At 43.8% G+C, this 23,123-nt stretch overlaps 1 protein-coding gene across 1 annotated transcript in view; it reads left to right on the top strand.

Annotated features, from left to right (window-relative positions):
- The first annotated feature begins 1,255 nt into the window (after positions 1–1,255).
- Positions 1,256–23,123, top strand: part of hpcal1 (hippocalcin-like 1) — a 46,892-nt gene continuing 25,024 nt past the window's right edge. Inside the window, exon 1 of the mRNA XM_079572858.1 lies at positions 1,256–1,547. The gene's annotated coding sequence lies outside the window, so the exon portion shown is untranslated. The remainder of the gene's footprint in view (positions 1,548–23,123) is intronic.

Genomic DNA, 23,123 nt, shown 5'->3' with positions numbered 1-23,123 from the left:
GAACCTCTGCTTAATATGTACATCATACAAGCAAAAAAAAATGCACAAGGGAAAGACAGCCACATGTGACGGGTCATCGCAGACCTGCCACTGTTTAAATCCAGACTAAAGATTATTCATCTCAGTTAAATAAAGGTCCAATTAATAATAATAATAATAATAATAATAAAAAAGACTCACTTATTTCGACAGGCATTCCATGTTGTCCTGTTCTGTCTGTTTTATGAACGTTTTATGTCATTTGTAAAAGTGCTATAGAAATAAATTTTGATTCATTGATTGAATGATAAGATGTAAGCTATACTTTATTGATCTCACAATGGAGTGATTCATTTGTTACGTGATCGGCTCAACAGACACTCAGGGATTGCACACTCTCACTCTCTAGCTCATGCTCACTCACTCCCTCACTCACTCACTCCCTCCGTCACTCACTCACTCCATCACTCACTCCGTCACTCACTCACTCCATCCCTCACTCACTCACTCCCTCCGTCACTCACTCCATCACTCACTCACTCCGTCACTTACTCACTCCGTCACTCACTCACTCCGTCACTCACTCACTCCATCACTCACTCACTCCATCACTCACTCACTCCATCACTCACTCACTCCGTCACTCACTCACTCCGTCACTCCATCACTCACTCCATCACTCACTCACTCCCTCCATCACTCACTCACTCCATCACTCACTCACTCCATCACTCACTCACTCCATCACTCACTCACTCACTCCATCACTCACTCACTCCATCACTCACTCACTCCATCACTCACTCACTCACTCCCTCCATCACTCACTCACTCCGTCACTCACTCACTCCATCACTCACTCCATCACTCACTCACTCCATCACTCACTCACTCCATCACTCACTCCATCACTCACTCACTCCCTCCGTCACTCACTCCATCACTCACTCACTCCATCACTCACTCACTCCATCACTCACTCACTCCGTCACTCACTCACTCCGTCACTCACTCCATCACTCACTCACTCCATCACTCACTCCATCACTCCCTCCGTCACTCACTCACTCACTCACTCACTCCGTCACTCACTCACTCCATCACTCACTCACTCCCTCCGTCACTCACTCCCTCAGTCAATCAGGCTCACTCACTCACTCACTCACTCACTCACTCACTCACTCACTCACTCACTCACTCACTCACTCACTCACTCACATTCTGCTGTGGTGGATCTGCAGCGGCTCCGGTCCGCAGGTGTCTCCCATTGGCCCGTAGAGCGAGCCTCCGGTGCCACATCCTCCGCGAAAAGACCGACAGACCGAGCCCTGCACGCGCGCAGGATGAGAGCACGGGACACCGGACTGAGGACGATCATTTGTTCACTGCATGATTTACACATCTGGAGTGTTTTATTCCTGCCACAGAGCCAGCCGTCCTTCACATGCGCGCGGAGTTTACGAGCGGAAAGACGCTCCGGTAAAGCCTGAAGTAGCGGGGAAGTTGACCGTCCGCTGCCGACGCCATCACGCGGGAGAGAGTGGACTTTTAACACCGGTATAAACAAGGTAAGACTTGGAGGCACGCTTTAGAAGGAAAATCGGATAAACATGTGTTAGTTTCGCTTTGGCTCGGCACTTAAGCGACACAAACGACAGAGGAGAATAGTGAAGGAGCTCCACCCAGAGACCAGCGGTAAAGTCCTATTAGTCAGCGAGCATTCAGGCAGCAACGTTTAACTGTCTGCAAATGTTTATTTTCACGCCACGACACTACATTTTTACCCATTGGTTGTAAAGATTTTGAAGCTTTTGCATTTCTTGTCGGAAACCACCTTTTTCTCTGTAAGGTCTTTATTTTTCGTTTTGTTTTCAACATTTAACAAGGTTTCTGCGGGGATTTAAAAACCTCTAAGCTTTTTATCCAATATCGACAAAAAGGTTTTTCTAACCACTGGACACTGACATGCTATTTTTTTTTGCATGTGTGACATTACAAATATAGTATTTGGGCATCGAAATGGCATTAAGACGCATTAAATGGGCTCGCTGCTACCTGTAGCTTTTTTCCCCCCTGTGATATTCCGCTGCTGTGGAGCTACAATATGACGGTAAAGATGACCCAATTACTTAAATATTAGATCATATTTTTAAAAATATAAAACCTCTTCAACACAGCACATTTCAAAAGTTTATATACAATAACATTGCTATACCTTTAAACAATTTGGGAAAGCCCAGATGATGATGTCATGTCCTTGGAAGCACAAGTCTGGTTTATCCATGGGTACAATTTCAAGACACCTGAAGGTGCTACATTCATTGGTTCAAACAATGATGGAAATGACCAGTCATCATACAGATCAGAAAGAAGGCGGGTTCTGTGTCCCAGAGATGAACGTGCTGTGTCTGAAATGTGAAGATCAACCCAAGAACAAATGCAAAAGACCTGGGGCCTCATTTATCAAGCTTGCTGCTCACAAAATGAGGCCAAAACTTTGCGTAGCCGCTCCTCTGCGCCAAAGTTGGTATTTATAGAAAAAAAACTGAACGTGAAACATTGTGCTCCTCCACGCAAACTAAATAGCTCCCGTACGAGATACGCACTTGCTGAGAGACGGGAGAGCAGCGACATGACTTGTTTCAGGAAGTCAGGTTTGGTTTGGTTAGGTTTGAAATGGTTTGAATTGACTTTCTTCAGCAATGACAAAGATTAGAATGAAATAAGCAACTTATCACGATGTTTGTGAATATTGGTGCGCTCATGCGTGCACGCTCGTACCCGTGGCGTGCACGTATGCGTACTGGCGCTAAAGCCTTTTAAACGGGAAGCAGGAATAACCCCGCTGTACTGTGCTTTGAGTCATCTCTGGACATAAGTCTGACCAACTGGGTTTAGGTCCAAAGCTCAGGTCACATGCCCTTCAGACGAGGCCGTCTTTACGCAGTGCGCACCGGCACCGCGGCTCCACTGCGCACCCTCCTGAGACACCACCCGGACACTGACCTCTCCTCACTCACTCCACCCGGACACTGACCTCACCTCACTCACTCCACCCGGACACTGACCTCACCTCACTCACTCCACCCGGACACTGACCTCACCACACTCACTCCACCCGGACACTGACCTCACCACACTCACTCCACCCGGACACTGACCTCTCCTCACTCACTCCACCCGGACACTGACCTCACCACACTCACACCACCCGGACACTGACCTCTCCTCACTCACACCACCCGGACACTGACCTCTCCTCACTCACACCACCCAGACACTGACCTCTCCTCACTCACTCCACCCGGACACTGACCTCACCACACTCACACCACCCGGACACTGACCTCTCCTCACTCACACCACCCGGACACTGACCTCTCCTCACTCACACCACCCAGACACTGACCTCTCCTCACTCACTCTACCCGGACACTGACCTCACCACACTCACTCCACCCAGACACTGACCTCTCCTCACTCACTCTACCCGGACACTGACCTCACTACACTCACTCCACCCGGGCCGAACCGCTGCTTCATCCTACACAGAACATGACCTAATGTACAGCGCCTGCAATCTGGAGTTTGACTGAAATGCTCCACAGTTTATCGTGTTTTATAGGCAAATCCAAATCTTGCTATTGGCAATCTAGCCAACACTTAAGGCTCTTCTAAACATGTGTTTTGAAAAGTTTTATTGATGGAATATGTAAGATGCCAATACGTGTGATCAGAGAAGCAGAGTTCACTCTTCAATAATTCTCCTCGAGCCCGTGTCGTCTCTGCCCGAGCTGCGGCAGCGTCAGCCCCTCCCTCTCTGCCCCTCCCTCTCTGCCCCTCCCTCTCTGCCCCTCCCTCTCTGCACCTCGCCTTCGGTAAAACCCACTCATTACTGCCTCATGTTTAGGGAAATCTCATTCATAAGTCACTTTGCATTGCCTTTTATGGTCAAATGGAGGCCGGCAGAGGGCGTGCTATGATGTCCGCAGCTTTCTGCTCCAGGTGGAATCAGCGAAGGAAAGATTGCGGTCAGGTGTGCGTACCGGCGCATACGCAGGGTTTTATAGATCGGAAACAAACTTTGCGTACAGAATTTTTCGTTACTTTCCTACGCACTTTCAAAGTCAGAGTCTCATGCACAGTTTGATAAATGAGGCGTCATTTACATGAGGCGATAATGAGTGGGTTTTACCGAAGGCGAGGTGCAGAGAGGGAGGGGCAGAGAGGGAGGGGCTGATGCTGCCGCAGCTCAGGCAGAGGCAACACGGGCTCGAGGAGATTTACTGAAGAGTGAACTCTGCTTCTCTGATCACACGTATTGGCATCTTTCTACATATTCCATCAATAAAACTTTTCAAAACACATGTTTAGAACGTAAAGAAGAGCCTTAAGTGTCGGCTAGATTTGCCAATAGCAAGATTTGGATTTGCCTATAAAACACGATAAACTGTGGTGCATTTCAGTCAAACTCCAAGTTGCAGGCGCTGTACATTAGTTCATGTTCTGTGTAGTATGAGGCAGCGGTTCGGCCCGGGTGGAGTGAGTGTGGTGAGGTCAGTGTCCGGGTGGAGTGAGTGAGGAGAGGTCAGTGTCCGGGTGGAGTGAGTGAGGTGAGGTCAGTGAGGTGAGTTTTTGAAAAGTGCGTATCTCGTACGGGAGCTATTTAGTTTGCGTGGAGGAGCGCAATGTTTCAAGTTCAGTTTGTTTTCTATAAATACCAACTTTGGCGCAGAGGAGCGGCTACGCAAAGTTTTGGCCTCATTTTGTGCGCAGCAAGCTTGATAAATGAGGCCCCAGGTGAAGATGCTTGAACTGGTAAGAGCTTGTCATCCAGAGTGAAGTAAGCCCCCTTTCCACATGCAGGCGCGTATCCAGTGCCAAACCGGTCTGACCAGGTCTACGTTTTGGGACCGACCTTTGGCTGTGGCCAAAGAGCGCTAGTCCGTGTTTGATGGGACGTGAACAGACTGCTGGCCTCTGATTGGCAACACGAGAGTGAACAGCCCTCACTATTGACTCTCAGATCATACAGATTTAATATTTCACAACATCATACGGCTGTTCTAAATGGGGATTTTGCCGATATCAGCATTTTTTGCTGTTAGCACAACTTTAGCTGATGTTAGCATAACATTTGCATGTAGATTACCTTCATAGTTGTATTTAGCGGTTTCTTTTGTTTTTTTACATTATGATCTGTACAGCGTGCTCCTCTGTGGGGGTACAGCCCACAACAGATGCGGGTGTGTGTGTGGTGGAAACAGAAGGGTGTGCCGGGTAGAGTTGATATGTGCACGTAGATCGTGGTATGCGCAGTTGAGAGGCACTATATGGAACAGCGGCTGTATAGTTGGGTCATCTAGGCCACTTCCATGACCGTGGAGAGCCGAGGTTCGTTTTTCAGTGGGTTTGACAACTATGAAGGGTAAATATGAAGGTTAATTTGTGTTTTTTTTACACTAAAATTATATAACTGATTTTTTTGCATCTGTATTTCACCACCATATTTAAAAAAAATTCAGTGTAAAGTGTAAAAATTCAGTGTAAAGTTATCAGCCTAGGCCTACTGATAACTTTATATTATAAGCCTCGCATTGTAATAGCCTACAACATTTTTGTACAACCTCTCATTTATAGATGCAAGCGAGGGGGGTGTGGGTTATGCCAATGGAAGAGAGTCTGTCACGGAGAGTGGGGTCAGAAATGGTGTCAAAAGCGTTGAGGTCAAGGAGGATCAGGCTGCAGAGTAAACTGGAGTCAGGAGCTATGAGGAGGTCACCAGTGATTTTGAGAAGCACTGTGTTGTGAAGGGGACGGAAACCGAATTGAAACGTCTCGTAGATATTGTTAGTGATGAGATGGTTATGGAGTTGAGCGGCGACAGATTTTTCAAGTGTTTTGGATATGTCCCGATCCGATCACGTGATCGGAAATCGGGCCCGATCACGTGGTTACAGACTCGATCGGAATCGGACAACACCTCCCGATCAGGACTCGGATATTTATGCGTGTCCATTCTCGTTACTTTTGATCAGATTTCGAGCTACCGCGAACTACTTTCTGTCCTCTCCCCCTGGCCCAGCGCCTCTGTCACTCACTCCACCTGCTGCGTCAAACCACTCGCACCATCGCACAGTCCGTGTCCCCCCTTCGTCTGAGAAATCCCCAAATCCACACAAGTGCCAGCGCAGGAGAACAATAACAACATCACCGATAACGCGTGCAGAGTTTACTGTAGGCTAAGCGAGGAGAGAGGAGTGAGAACGGACGGGAAGACAGGGCGCGGAGAGAGCGGTAAGAAGTAGCAAACAGCTGTTTTTATCGCTATTACACCGCTACATGTGACTAAAATACTCAGACCCGCGCTGAGCAGAGAAACCCTCATCGCATTTCTGCGGAGATGTTTAAAAGTCCATGATGGCCCGCTGCGCTCATACGTGCGCAACCGCTGAAAGACGAGGGGAAACTTCGTCTCTATAACCTGATAACCACTGCCTCCTCTCTTCACTTATCCCCGCGCTACGTTCAGGAGGTGAATTGAGGAAGAAGCACTTGCTGTCACTCCTGGTTGTCTTAAACCTTTAGTAAAACACACGCACTCTGTACACGCCCACAGTAGATGACACGCACTCAAGCCACGGTGAACGCTGCACGTGCACAGCTCGGTGGACGGTGCACTGCGCGCGCGGACCTCGACCCTGTTCCAGTTTCCAGGCTGGGAAATGTGGTCACCCTATATCTACTTATTAAAGAGACTGTAATCAGGTTAACATGGCACATTTAGCTTTTGTCCAACTATATTGTTATTTAACTGTTTGGCCACATTACTGCTGTGTTTTTTTCTGTGCTGCCAGACAGTTTTTTACATTGCAGTGCATAAAAAATGTATTGCCCAAGTTTTGTTTTCATTGCCAATCAACAAACACATTTAATAACGAATGGGATTTTAGATCACCCTCTCTGTGTAAAACTATATTACACTGTGAAGACTAGTCTTGCTTACTTAGGAAAAAAAGGGAAAGTAGAGTTACTCTCTATATCCAAAACCATGAATGAAAACAAGTTGAATAATATATTTTTTTTTTCTTAATTTTTAAAATAATGTATTAGGTATCGGATCGGGACTCGGTATCGGGCAATTATCAAAATCAAATGACTCGGACTCGGATCGGGGGCCAAAAATCCTGATCGGGACATCCCTAGTTTTGGAGATGAAGGGAAGGTTTGAAATGGGACGGTTGTCGAAGTTGGTGGGATCCAAACCGGGTTTTTTCAGGATTGGTGTGACTGTGGCGGATTTCAATGAGAGAGGGACAGTACAACAGATAAGAGATGACTGGATGTGGTGTTGATGGGTATTGGAGATCTTGGAGACACAGGAGGACATGAGTCAGTGGATTGCATGTGGTGGGGGAGAGAGTTTTGTGATATTGGTGAGAAGAGAGAAGAGAGTTTTAGAGTTATGTTGATTGGAGTAAATTAAACCGGAGTAGATTTGTATTGCGTGATATGGTTATTGTACATTTCTTTGTATATAGTGTCGTCGGGCTTTGAGCTGATGGAGGGCGGGGCGAACCAGGGTGCGGAGCGGGTGAAAGAGACATGTCTGGTTTTGAGTGGGGCATGAGTATCCAAAAGGTTATGGAGATTACTATTGTAGTGGGAAACCAGAGCGTGGGGTGAGCTGTTAGGATTAGTCCTAGAGAGATTGTTAATGTCTGAATGAGGTTTTTCCTCCACTCATGAATCAGGTGAGCCCTTATAGTAGCTCATATGGACTCCAAACTTTCCAGCCTTGGACTTTACAAGATTTTTAAGACTTTTCCAGAGGGACTTTATAATAGCTTATTCCAAGCCTGATTTATTCAGCTTTGAACCCAAAAAACTAGGCGGAATTTGAGTTTTCACTTACGATAAGTTTATTAAAAAACTAAACAGGATCCAAAGCCCCCTCTGAAAAAATCTTTGTTACTATTATTTCAATAAAATAAAACCATACATTTACATCTGTGTGAATCCATTACTTAGATTTCGTTGCCGGAAATATAGGCAATTTTGACCATTTTCATGCACAAAATGCAAAAATGTTTTCTCATATTTATTTATACATATTTTGGAAAATGAGAATATTTTGGCCATAACGACCATTGTCACATTTTGAGGAAAAAGCCTGAGAACACCATCCCAACTGTGAAATATGGGGGTGGCAGCATCATGCTTTCGGGTTATTTTGCTGCGGGACGGACTAGTGCACTTCACTAAATAGATGACATCATGAAGAAAGAACTCTATGTGGAAATATTGGAGCAACATCTCAAGACATCACCAGGAAGTTAAAGCTTGGGCGCAGATGGGTCTTCCCAATGGACAATTCCCAAAGCAAACTGTCAATACTGATCACAAAGTGACTTAAGGACAACAAAGTCAATGTTTTGAAGTGACCATCACAAAGTCCTGATCTCAGTCCAGTTGAAAATGTCTGGGCAGAGCTGAAAAGTTATGTGTGTACATGTGCATGTACAAATGTGTCTCAGTTACACCAGTTCTGTTTGGACGAATGGACCAAAACTCCTGCCAACTATTGTGAGAAGCTTGTGGAAGGAAATCCAAAACGTTTGACCCAAGTTATACAGTTTAAAGGCAATGCTACCACTGCCGGAAAAACTATTTTAGTCTAATCAATAATATCCCGAACCCCCTCTGAAAAAGTACAAAATAAATCCATAAACGTAACCATGGCTCTATTATTCTGATTGTTTAGCACAAAAAATGGTTGTAGTACTTTTTTTCCTTTGTTGTTATAACTGTAATCTATACAGCAAAAGTTTCAAATCATCTCTTCCAAAAGACTGTGTGTATGTTACGGCTCACATTAGTCCGTGCAGGAACTTTACGTGTTATTATATTATGTGTGACAGATGTGGCACAATGTTCCTTTATTTTTTTATCCAAGCCTTTGGTTCTCAAATTTAAGTCGATTCCAAGGGCATCATTTTGAAATCAAATTTTATTATTTAGCTGTAAATTACTGACATAAATATGCTTAGAATAGATTTTTCTATGATTACTACAGTATTTTCATATTAGTAAGACATGTGTTTCTATCATAGATACAATACAAGAGATAGCCGGTGTTCCATTCAGCCCCATTTAATGGTCCCGAGTGCTCTGTGAAACTTACATGGCTGCCCAATCTGCTCCTACGAAGCCCGTTCCTTCAGCAGGGGAAAGCCTGCGCTCACGGGGTGGGCGGAGCCTCCACAGAGCTCCAGAGCTTGATTGTTTCCAAAGTGTCTTTTGCAATTGCCCCTGGCCACCAGGGGGTGGTACTACAGCAATGTCAGCTTCCCGCTGTGAGTTTAGTCCTTGTACTTTACAATATTGAACCAACAGTTCACATTGTGTTCAGCATGTTCAGAACAAACAGAAAAGGCATCTAAATGTCTCAAGCTTGTACACTGTGTTCCAAATTATTATGCAAATTGTATTTTTGTGTCAAAAAGGTAAAAAAAAAAAATGTTTTAATGAGACTCATGGATGGTGTTGTGTCTCAGGGCTCTTTGAATCACTGACATTAATCTCAGAGACCTGGGATAATTAGTTTTCAGGTAAAGCCCAGTTAAGGGAAAAACTACTGAAAAAGGATTTTCCACTTTATTAAGCAGATCATCATTTTCAAGCAATATGGGAAAGAAAAAGGATCTCTCTGCTGATGAAAAGCGTGAAATAGTTGAATGCCTTGGTCTAGGTATGAAAACCTTCAGCTGGTCGGCCCCTTAGGCCCTTTTAGGCTCCCTGAAGGTGTGAAAATGACATTTGAAAAATATGTGGAGTTTCTGACTGACCACTGTCTTCTATGCTACAAAATGAAGAGCCGTGCTTTCCCTAACAAAATCATCTTCATGCATGACAACGCAGCATGTCATGCTGTAAAGAATACCTCTGCATCACTGGCTGCTATGGGCATAAAAGGAGAGAAACTCATGATGTGGACCCCCTCCTCCCCTGACCTCAACCCTATTGAGAACCTTTGGAGCCTCAAAAAAAAAAAAAAATGAGGGTGGGAGGCAGTTTTCATCCAAACAGCAGCTCTGGGAGACTATTCTAACATCCTGCAAAAAATCCAAACAGAAACTGTCCAAAAACTCACAAGTTTAATGGATTTAAGAATTTTTAAGCTGCTATCACACAAGGGCTCCTATGGTGAAATATAACTCAACCTGTTAAAATAGTTTTGATTTCAGTAAATATTACCTCCTAATGCTAAAAATTCAACAAATAACCATTTTCAGTTAATTACAAGCTTTAAAATGTATTGAAACGATGAGTTGCATAATAATTTGGAACAGTAGATTTTGAGGTTTTTACTAGATTTATTAAAAATAAAAATAAAAAATCACTGGGAGATTTTTTCAACCACATTTGAATCATCCTCTACCAGTTAAAGACTTGAAAATTATGCTGACTCTCATTTGAGTTGACAATTTAGAAAATCTTACACAAAAGTCATTTGCATAATAATTTGGAACGCAGTGTAGAGATGTAGAAAGTCTTTGGCGAGCTACCTGGAGAGGCTTGACGAGCTACTTGAAGCTCCCGAGCTATTGGTTGGAGATACCTGCTCCAATGATTTAAAGTGGAGTGAGACTGACATCAATGTTCAAGTTATTGTTACTTTATCATTTACTATGATATCAATCTGGCTCTTGTTTGCTTTTTTGTTAGAAAATTTGAATAATGAACTCCTAAACTAATATAAGGATCACAGGCATATCAGAACATGTTTCGGTTTGGCGTGTGCGCATGTGCTGGCATTTTGCTAGCAGAGACGAGATCTTATGCAGTTTTAAGTGATTTTAACAAAACTTTCTCTTAAACCGCGGAATTAGCATTTGTTTTTAATGTCACTTTTACCCAGATCTATACTTTCACAACTTTTAAATGCCTTTTAACCTCAGAGTGGACTTGTGCTAACAGGCGGCTAGCCGATGGTTCGGCCCCCATCACACCAATGGCATCCATCCATCCATCCATCCATCCATCCATCCATCCATGTATCCATGTATCCATGTATCCATGTATCCATGTATCCATGTATCCATGTATCCAGGTATCCAGGTATCCAGGTTGTGGGGGCAGCTGTTGGAGCTGCCCAAATCACATTGCACCAGCCCCTTATGGCTCCTCCTGCAGGTGGTGGGTTCACAGAAGGACTGCCTCACGATTCTAACCGGGCCTGTTGGTCTCTCATAATGGGCTTCTGAACCACTCTTTGTCTGACCCGTCACCTAGGACCAGTTTGCCATGGGAGACCCTACCAGGGGCACGAAGCCCCCGACAACAGAGCTCCCAGGATCATTCGGGCTCAAACCCCTCCAGGGGGTTTGAGCCCTGGTTCCAGGAGGGTACCAATGGCATAGCGCTGGGAAATAGATTCAACATCCTGGACTACGAGAATGAGGCCACCTCGGGCTGGGTGATTTTGGAAAAAAAATAATCACGATTATTTTCCCCATATTGATTGGCCTGGACTAGCAAGTAAACAGATGCTGCAGCCAAACTGAAAACTGCAGCTAACTCAACAGCAAAAACAAACTCCACACTTCCAGCCTCACAGTACAACATCCCCTCACAACAACACTCAAACATCTGCAAAGGAGACCAGAAAAAAGTGGAATGTTTGAAGAATGTCACAAGCAGACAGCGAGTGCATGGCTTGTGTGTTCAGTGCAGAGCATTACAAAGCCACGACTTATGGAGTGAAGCGCTAACAACTTACTAAGTACATAAAGAAATACTCGTAAACAGCGCATTTATAAGTATAAAATACGATCAAACTTACAATTCACCGATAGAAGTCCAGCTAATCCACGGCTGCAGCCTCAAAAATAGTCCACGTGGTCTAAATAGTGATCGAGAGTCTTTCCTCTTTCCTCTCTAGACTTTTCATCCCGGTGCGCGTGTTTCTGTTTTGCCCATTAAACGAGTTAGCGGACTTCTCAGCTGATTTTACTCTTAAAATCACCAGGATCTCTCCTATTGATGCCGCATGTGCCATCCTGTGCTTCCTATTATTTTTGTACCGAGTATTCCCTGGGATTAATCTTACAGGCAATGCAGCATTACGCCGTCCATATTTTTTTCTAGAATGCAACAGGACCGGCGAATTCTCCTCGATTAAAACGCACCATGCGATTATCGAGATAGACCTTTATTAAAATCGCGATTAGATTAAAATTCGATTAATTGCCCAGCCCTTCGGCCACCTCTTAGCTCACAAGCAGAAACGGCTGCAGTGGGTCCAGAAATACAGTATATGAACATTCATTTTCAAACAATCTTGTTCACTGATGAGTGACGCACAATCCTGGATGGTCCAGATGGATGGCATAGTGGATGGTTGGTGAATGGCCACCCTGTCCCAACAAGGCTGTGACATCAGCAAGGGGGTGGCAGGGTCATATTTTGGCCTGGAATCATGGTGAGAGAGCTGGTCGGCCAATTTAGGCTCCCTGAAAGTGAAAATGACCTCTGAAAAATATGTGGACTTTCTGACTGACCAAACTCTCTTCCATGATACAAAAAGAAGAGCCGTGCTTTCCCTAACAAAATCATCTTCATGCATGACAATGCACCATGTCATGCTGTACGTATTTCAGAGCCACTGCAGCCGCTTCATTGCGACATTGTGACGTATCGCCACTCTGCGCGTGATCGCATCGTTTTCCCTCCACCAACCCAGCGTAACTCTATCTAACCATAAAACCAAAAGTATGAAGCGGGTCATTCTCAAATAAGAAGTGGCTGAAAGCTAGGGATGTGCTTACTACATTTCTGGATTAGTTTAAGTTTGTAGAGATCTTGATTTTGTGTAAACAGTAGGTTCATTTCTGGTGGACGGGCTGCACCGGCAGAGTTCCTCTTTCTCCCTCTCTCCCCGATCCCATTATCTTACTCATTTAGTCTTTGCCTTTCTCTATTTTTCTCGAATGTAGCACAGAGTGGAGTGCATGTGGAGCTTGATAAACATGCAACATGCAACCTTAGAAAAAAAAAAAAAAAAGTGGCTCGTAGGTGAGACTCCGCTCTCATTGGTCACTTAAAGAGCCGGCTCTAGTACCGACTCGTTCACGACTGACCCATCACTAACATACACCACCGGCAGGAGTGCAGACTGCGCTTGTGTCTGCACCTTTGCTTTAGCCTCCCACGGACCCCAGGGTTCTGATGGGTTAATCAGGGGGGTCGAACCACCCCACACTCCTCCGTATTTCGCACACTGTTTGTATCCATCTTGCGTCTGTTTGTGTAGTTCTACAATGTTATATTGTTTCAAAATCAAAAGACTATAATTTAGTTTATGCAACAAAAAAAGCAAAAATATAATTTGGCAGTTTTTATTTTTTTTAAATTCCCAAACTTCCCAAGCTGAAGTTAAAATTTTCTGGTAAATGTACAGGGAAATTTCCTCCCCTGTGCGCTCCATCAGTCGTTTTGTTTATCCAGAGTCAGAGCAAAGTAGCAGTACATGAGCTACCCTCTGGGTGTTGCTACTGCACACAGCTCAACAGGTGAAGCAGAACAAACGGCCTAACTTGGGAAAAGTAATTTGAAACATTTGCAAACAAAACCAGTAATGTATTTCCTAACTGTTTATGGCAAAGTGTTGTCCTCAGGCATCAGAATACCCCTTTGGCTTTTTTTCTTTTTTTTAAATAATTTTACCGACATGTTTCTGTCCAATGAAATCAGGGGCTTAAGTAGGTAGGAGAATTTGTGTACCAGTCCTTTTAGGAAGAAAATTCACAGGTGTTGCATTTCCCAGATAACGGTAGCATAATTATCACATTACTACAGATTTGAATTGGAAGAACTTGATAAAATAAATATGCGCATGTGCATGAATATGTCAAGAAGCATGGATTGTTTACATATGTTTTTTGTTTACTAAAACTGTGCTTTTTCAGTTTGTTTCCTCAAGGTAATGTTGTGCAGTTGTTCTTTTGTTGGAAAAACATAAACGAAAATAATGTTGGAGATAGGGATGAGCTAGAATGGCATTTTTTTTTTTTAAATTAAAATTTGTACTTTCTATTCTATTCTGTCAGCCCAAAAAGTGGGTTGGAATATTTTTTTCCCTTAAAATAAAAAGTCATGCCATAGAGGGCTAAATTACACGGGTGGTGCCAATGTCAAGAAATGTGTGAAAAAATGTGGGGAAATTGGGAGACATTGTGGCAAAAATAAGAAAAAAAATGTGTGAAAAAAACTGGGCAAAATGAGAAAACATTGGTGCATAAATAAGAAAAATGTGTAACAAACAACAAATCATAAAAAAACATGAAAAAAGTAACAGGAACAAAATTGGGCAACCTGGATCTAAAGATAGAAGATTATTTTCAGTACCTACTTTCGATACTTTCATTTCGTCGATACCAGTAACTAAACTAAACTTTTTTTCTGACACCATACTGTTATCGTTTAATAGTACCTAGCCATATCGATAATCATAAAAAGGTTATTTTATTGAGCGCCGTGCTTCACAATGATGTTCCATGTGGGTTTGGAAAGCGAGTTGGTGCATTTAAGCGAAGGTGTGATGTCCTAAAATAGCCTCCTCACGAGGGACACATCTGCCACGTGGAAACAGCATCTGTTCCAAAATCGTACACTTCACTCTGTCACAGCACAACAGCTGAAGACTTTCACTTCTGACAGGACTGGGCCACATTCAATTTATAAAACCTTTTTTTCTCTCATTATGGTGAACTAATATATTATCACAACGTAGAATTAAATTTGTACCATTTTATAGGCGTCATTTTAAAAATGCTTCCAGATTCTCTAAATATCCACCCAATCATCCATTTTCTTCCACTTTTCCATTGCCGGGTCGTGGGTGCAGCTGTTGGAGCTATCACATTGCACCAGCCCGTATGGCTCCTCCTGCAGGTAGTGGGTCCACAGAAGAACGGCCTTATGTTCTAACCGGGCTTGTTGGTCTCTCATAAGGGGCTTCTGAACCGCTCTTTGTCTGACCCGTCACCCAGGACCAGTTTGCCATGGGAGACTCTACCAGGGGCACGAAGCCCCCTACAACAGAGCTCCAGGATCATTCAGGTTCTCAAACCCCTCGACCACATTATGGTGGCGGCTCCAGGAGGGGATTCTCTTAATAATTAAGTGAAATATTTATTTTCTGTCAGATACAGTGATAACCGGATGTTTACATACACTTCATAAAAAACATTAGCATTTTTTCTCACTGTCTGACATCAAACCTTTTACTAGAATAAGAGATAGAACATTCTCCATGGTTTATATTACTTTTTATATAATTTACTAGGCAAGAGTTTACATACATTTCATAAATATTTGGTAGCATTGGTATTTGGTAGCATTGCTTTTAAAGAGAGCCATAACGGGCGTGCCAGAGCCTTTCCCAACCCACAAACAAAGGTTAAAAATTGCTGCGACTTGGGTGGGGGGTGAGTGTGTGGGTGGTGTCTGTTGACAGCCTCTGACCAAGCCCCCCAGATCTGACAGACTGTCGTTACCGGTGTAATGATGGATGATGATTTTTTCTTTTCATAGGATAGTTGGCACACTCTCATGACTTGATTGGTTGATGTACCAACACACCTATGAAAAAAATGTTCATAGGTCGGGCATTTCCTGGTTGCTATGTGACAGGGAGTGGGCCGGAGGCGGGAGCATAGAGGCTGAACCATGGGTAGAACTGATGACGCTCTCTGGATCCGTGACACCACGTTGCCAACTGCAAAAATTCTAATGTGGATACATGGAACCTAAGGGAGGCATTAACCATGCTGTTTTAGACACAAACATCGGATTTTGAACAAATTTGCACAAAATGTTAAAATTTTGATTGGGAAATGTAACTCTACTCAACAACCATTTACACCGTTTATCAGCACACAAAAAAAAGTAGATTTGGTGTTTAGTTGCTCTTTAAACTGACTTGGGGCAAACATTTTGGATTTTCTTCCACAAGCTTCTCACAATAGTTGGCAGGAATTTTGGTCCATTCCTCCAAACAGAACTGGTGTAACTGAGACACATTTGTAGGCCAGCTCTGCCCAGACATATTCAACTGGACTGAGATCAGGACTTTGTGATGACCACTTCAAAACATTTGTTGACTTTGTTATCCTTAAGTCACTTTGTAACCAGTATTGGCAGTTTGCTTTGGGTCATTGTCCATTTGGAAGACCCATCTGTCTTGAGATGTTGCTCCAATATTTCCATATCATGTTCTTTCTTCATGATGTCATCTATTTTGTGTCCCTTCCGCAGCAAAACAACCCCACAGCAAGTATTAACTAACAAGAGGCACACCGTAGAGGCTCAGGCCATATATGTAATTCTAGGAAACTTTGGAGCATTTTTTTGCCATAATATAGTTCCTGCTGCGTTTAACACACGTGAGCCGCCCCCACGGTCCTCCTCCACAGTTCCTCCATGAGCGTAGTGTTTCTGTTCTCCCCGTGCCCCAGATTGATAGCACCGCGCTCCTATCACGCTCCCCTGTTGCCTTGACGACTGGTGTGTCTGGGGACTTCATCCGCCTCTGAAGCACCATTTCCTCCACTCACAAAGACACACCGCAACAGGTGTCTGTCTCAGCCTGATGATGCAGCGCACGTTAGCGCCCAGCTGTCTGATTTACCCTGTGGGGTAGTCTTCAATTTCCCAGTGAGTGCAGGGCACTCACTACTTTAACGATACCTGCTTTTCGATACCATTACCTTAAAGGAACAGACTACCGTTTTTCCATCCTGACATATTGTCTTACCTGAGCTTAGATGAGTTGATGTGTACCTGTCTGGTCTTTGTGCATTTGCTCAGTCACGCAAAAACACAGAATATGTTGTTAGCATTTAGCCCCTCCTCCTCTCCTCTATGGACTGGGGACTGGGGTGAAGTTAGACGCGATCAACGCTCTTCCATGTTTTCCCTATTTAAATACGGTTACGTGAGTAGTAGGGCTGCCAACTTTGGTCGTTTAGTAGACTAATTGGTCGATGTGGACATGGTCGACCAAGATTTTCATTGGTCGACTAAATGAACGCACCTTTGCGATGATGAAGATGCTCTCAGTTTACACCAGAGATCTGTGGCAGGTCTATCTCTTACCTCGGCCTAATGTTTCATTATAATAAGTTTTACAGAGTGACGTTTGAATTGTTGAGGACAGGAGAGGCCTCTCCTGTGTGTGCATCAGCGGCACGAGGAGCTCCACGTAATGTGAACCGATTCATCAAATCACCGTACAGCGCAAAAGTCGAAAGAAATGCAACAGCCTGAGAGGACGTCTGACACGGATCCACGCCCATTTCACAATAAAGCACATGGCTTGTGTTTATATTACGGTGAAACAGAGACATGTTACACGGAAGTGTTACCCGGAGGACATTTGAGAACAGGGACGATGACGGAGGAAGACAAACTTCTGATTTATTTGGATTATATGGATGTATGGACAGCACATGGACAGCAGCAGATCAGGAGTGAGGCAGAGAGCTGGAGTCTGAGATTAATGTGGCTTTTTACACATAAATGCACCATTTATGTTGCTTCTATGTATAAACAGTAGCTACAGTTTTATGTCTTATGAGTGCAGTTTGGGATATAATTCTATGAGTTTGGGTCAGAAAGGTTGTAGTTTTGTCCCCCCTTTTAGTCGACTAATCATTGGTCAGAACATGCTTTTGGTCGACTAAAAAAATCTTGGTTGTTGACAGCCCTAGTGAGTAGTTACATAATCCAAGTCTAGTTACACAAAATTAAACATGCCGATTTTGTTAGCGTATATAAAGGGGTACTATATTGTAAGGCGTAATAACACTTTAGGAGCACTTCGACGTCCGTGCTGTAATATCTTCACTCCACTGTGCACTTTGTCGCTTCTAACTTCACCCCTGTTTGGCCCCATAGAGGAGAGGAGGAGAGGCTAAATGCTAACAACATCTTTGGTGTTTTTGCGTGACTGAGGGCACGCACAAAGACCAGACATGTACTCATCAACTCGTCTAAGCTCAGGTAAGAACATATCTCAATATGGAAAAACGGTAGCATTATTCCCTTAATGCTACTTTTTCCAATACCTATGTTATTTTAATTCAGGATGTCCTATAACAGCACAACCGAACGCAACATAGGCCACAGCAGCGTCACCTGCAGCTTCATGTTTTGAGCAGAATTTCCACTTAAGCAGCGATAGAAAGAGAAAGGACATTACTACCTCCTGAGCTGAGGGACAGATCCACGTCATTTTATTTCAGCTAAACTTTTCTGAACACTATTCAATGATAAAGGGAAAATACATCACACGCCGAAGATCTGTTACACAGTGAGAGCGCTCACTCTGCCACTAATCCTTTACCAAAACTGTGCCAAAAATGTCTGAAACAGTCTTTGATATTCTACACACACTGCAGTGTTGAGTTTGGTACACAAAAGTCTGTCAGCCTCCGTGGGTCTGTCGCTATTCAGTTCTGAGTTCTTGAGATCTGGGTTACAACCGGTTTAGTCGCTAATAATCGAAAACGTTTTTTGATCACCTCCTGTTTTTGAGGCTCACCCGTGGTTTACACCTTGTGTTTAATCAACTGTATTCTTTCTGGTGAAGTATTTTTTTTAGTTAAAGAACAACTAACCCCAAAATCAACTTTTTTTTCTAGCTAAGTTGTATAAATGGGTTTCTTATAGTGTTGTCTACGTGTATCTGTCACTATTTTAACAATTTAGTGCAAATTTGTTGAAATCCTGTCTTTGTGTCCCAAACCGTCTGTGTGGCGCCATCTGCAGCGAACTGTCGGTACTGCATTTGATTTTTTGAATTCGGCACCCAATTAGCGGAGGGGATAGAGATGATGTCAGGAGGTTTGAGATGATGTCACGGGCTCTGCCGCTCTGGGGTATAAAAGGGCTCAGTCTCGCTCACGCCCCCGTAGCGAGTTGGAGTTGGAATAGCGAGAGAATATTTTCATCGATTGTCAGGTTTGCGATTAGTTATCATAGCATTTAGGTAGATTTTATTAGGATAGCTTGTTTATTATAGATAATTGTATAGTTTTAGTAGTGTTAGTTGTTGAATATTGTAGTTGTAGTCACTAGTTGCTTTTATTGTTAGATTAGTTAGCTCAATTTAGCTTAGGGCGTTTGTTAGTATTGTTTTTAGTGGTCTATCGTGTATAATTTAATTGTTAGTTGTTAATTGTACTGTGTTAGGATGGGGAGGAAGTGTAGTGTAGTGGGGTGCCACAGTTCTGTAGGTTTGCACAGGTTTCCGCAGAACTTAGAAATTAGGCGCCAGTGGACGCGCGCAATTGGCTTGGGGGAAAACTGCGAACTCCCTGCTCATGCTGGAGTTTGCAAAGACCATTTTACGCGCGATTCCTTCGCCAACTTCATGGAGGTTGAACTGGGCTATGCTTGTCTTCTCCGTTTGAAGAGCGAGGCCGTCCCCACCCTTGCTCTTCCACGACTGAGCCTTAGCCCACCGACACTGCTGCCCCGCCAACAGGACGATTTCGGGCGCCAATGTGAGGTGAGTGAGAAAAATAATTCTGATTTACCCATTTTGGATTTGGTAATAATTGCAATGATTGTAGCTGCTGTAAAAAGAGGCACTTGGTTCACTCTGTCCCGGTCATTTCTGTCAGTAGAAGCTACTTTGCTCACAGATTGAGTCATGTACAGTATATAGAATATTGATGTGCACGTCAGAATAGATCGTTATTGTAGTGTCTCAAACAAATTCGCCGTTTTGGCCACTGATAATACCAATCACATGAGTCGTGTAGATATGTTGAAAAAATATGGCGTGTAAATAGACTCTGCAGCCTCAGCTCCAGGCGACGTGTCCCGCACTCGCTCACTGTGGCTGAGGAACAGCAGCCACCGGTTATAAGCGCGTCTACTCGCTGCCCGGGGCAGCCTGCTAATGCATCCGTCTGCAAAGTTACGCCAACACTGTGCGCAAATGTGCACGAGTCTGAGCACCAAACTAATCTAAGTTTTACATGACTGTAGCTTTTGACAGTAGCTACAAGCTAGCCTGTAAAGCTAACGTATAGCTAGAACGTACTGTGTGTCGGAGGCTAAACTGACCGGCTCCGTGCGCGCTCTGCTCCCGTTTGATGCTCGACTGCGGTCAGTGAGGAGAGGGCTGACCACTCCAGGTGGACCGTGCGGTCAGTGAGGAGAGGGCTGACCACTCCAGGTGGACCGTGTGGTCAGTGGGCGCTCACAGATATGAGCTGTGGTTTCAGAATCAGTATAGTTGTTATTGCCATTGTTGTTGAACAGGTTCACAAAGTAGGATCAATTCTGCTAATTATGTTCATGTTGACAAGTTTTCTGAACTGAACCTAAGTTTACACCTATTTGGACGCAGCTATTCAAAATGCCAAACCATTTGGAAGTTTTTAGTAGCTACTGTAGCCATCATGAACCTGATACAAATATTTGGTTTATCTGCTATAGGGGGGCATATTCTAAAGTATATCCTAGGTTGTTTTCCTATAAATCATCAATACAAGTTTACAATCTATGTGCATGTCACGTGTGTGTACACTTTATGAATATTATTTATTTTTGTGTTTTCAGCCAAAAGTGAGCAGAGAAATTGGTTGCCAGACTGATCCAGTCATTACATGGCATGCAAGTGTCCAGGCCAATGTGAAGCCGAGCAGGCGAAGCAAAGGTGATCTCTATTTATCCTTTATACAGTACTGTCATTTTATGTATAAAACAGTCTACACTTTTGTTTTTTTCTATAGTTAGACACAAGTTGTGTAATTACTGCCATTTTAAACGTGTTTATTTTGTTTGTGTTTTGTACAGCTACTCAAGCCCGGACCGCTTACACAAGCGTCGGTTGTGGGACTGAGGACCTGATGGAAATCCCTCTTCCTGACAGTCCCAGAGCAGCCTCTACACCTTTAAAAAGGAGAAGGTGTGAGGTGTCAGCGTCTGACCCCAGCTTCCACATTGATGACAGCGCCAGCACTGTGAACTGTTCAAGGTACAAAGAAAAGAGTTTTAATTGAAAAAATATATACAGCGTCCTGGTTTTTTGAGGGATGAAATATCCTTTCTTTTATATAGCATTCCTGCTGAAGTCCCTCCACACAAGGACAAAAAATATATTGTTCATGAGGACCAACTGCTGGAGCTGTTCAGGCGCTGTCCTGTCTGCACTGGTCGCTGTGCTGTGGACACCATCACCATCGGCACACTGCTTCGGGTCACTCAACAGTGTCCTCGCTGTGAGTTCTCCAGTCAGTGGTCCAGTCAGCCCATGGTGAACAACATCCCAGCTGGAAACCTACAGCTCTGTGCTGCTGTGCTGTTCACCGGCTCATCCTTTAGCCAGATTTCAAAGGTACTACAAAAACATTTGATTTTTCCATATATTATCCGATGATAACAGATGTTTTAATTTTATAGTTCTTGGGGGCCTTCAATATTCAGGGACTGTCAGAGCAGTGCTTCTATAGGCATCAGGCAAAGCTCCTCATCCCTACGGTCAACTGGCAGTGGAAGCTGGAGCAGGATGACCTCATCAGGGAGGCTCTTGAAAGCGGCTCTGTGTCACTGGGTGGGGACATGCGGGCAGATTCACCTGGTAAATACATTTCATAAACATTTATCTGAAGTATTAAAAGTCAGCTAATGTATAACTTGCATTCATGTAGGACATTCAGCCAAGTATGGCAGTTACACGATGATGAATCTAACGTGTAACAAAGTCATTGACATCCAGCTAGTCCAGGTAAAACATTACAATAAAAACATAACTATGTAATTTGGGATAACTGTGCATTATGATAGAATTCTTTATTCTTATTTTTTTTGTCTTATTAGAGCAATGAGGTTGGAAACAGCGTGCGCATGGAGAAGGAGGGCTTTGTGCGGAGTCTGACCATGCTGGAAGAGAGGGGTGTCAATGTGGAGGCCATTGTGACGGACCGACACACCGGCGTGCAAAAGTTTTTACGGGAGGAAAGAAAGGAAATCAGTCACTACTTTGACCCATGGCACATGGGAAAGGGTATGCATTTTGGTTATGCTGCGTAATATTATGGTTATTGTGCATTTAGTAAATATATATTTTAATACCTAGGAATTGGGAAGAAAGTGGATGAGCTGGGAAAGAGAAAGAGCACCCAGAACGCTGGCCAGTGGAGGAAAAGCCTTGTAAACCACCTCTATTGGTCAGCTTCTACGTCCTCCTCGGGACAAGAGGCTGTCGCCAAGTGGACTTCTGTGGCCAACCACATGCAGAATGTCCACACGCATGACAACGTCCTGTTCCCTCAGTGCCTCCATGGGCCTCTGGTTGGGGAAGGGTCAAGAGTGTGGCTCAAACCAAGTAAGTATAGCAAGCAATACTGGCCCTTTGGCCATTGTATTTTATGGATTTAATAGATTTCAGGCTAGCATTGCCATTGTAAATGTCATTCTTTAAAATGCTTTACTCTGTAGGTACAGCAGCGTTTGAGAGACTCACAGACATTCTTTTGGCCCCACGCTTTGTCAAGGATGTAGAAAAAATTAGTCCGGTGTACCACACATCAACCCTTGAGGCTTTCCACAGTCTGATTATCAGATTCTCCCCTAAAAGTGTGGGCTTCTCCTTCAAAGGAATGTTTGCTCGGTAATACCTACAGAAAGTATTTCAAATGTTTATGTTCTGTGTATATATATATGTAAACATACTTTTTTCCCCAGGTTGCAAGTTGCTGCATTGCATTACAATGAGAATGCAAATAGGTCTCACGCAACGACGGTAGAGGGTGTGCTTAGGTATGCAATTGTGTACCCAAAGTACAAACACGGAGACTACACTGTGAGAGCCCTGAAGACAAAACCTACCTCATGTATGTCACATTTATAAAATGAGTTCAACGCTTTTAAGTCAGCGAGGACAAACGTTTTTTTCCTTGTTTACAGTCTATATCGACAAGCTGATGGCACTGCTCTTTGACAGTGTGGTGGAGGATCCTCTCCTGTATCAGGAGCATTCAGAAAAAGTCCCTGTGCCTGAACCACTCTGTGCACAAAATGAGAGGCCAGACAAACAGGACGCTGTGAGCAGGCACAGGACCAGA

The sequence above is a fragment of the Gobius niger genome (genome assembly GCF_951799975.1).
Source record: "Gobius niger genome assembly, chromosome: 15".
Taxonomy (NCBI): domain Eukaryota; kingdom Metazoa; phylum Chordata; class Actinopteri; order Gobiiformes; family Gobiidae; genus Gobius; species Gobius niger.
This window is presented reverse-complemented; position numbering and strand designations above follow the sequence as displayed.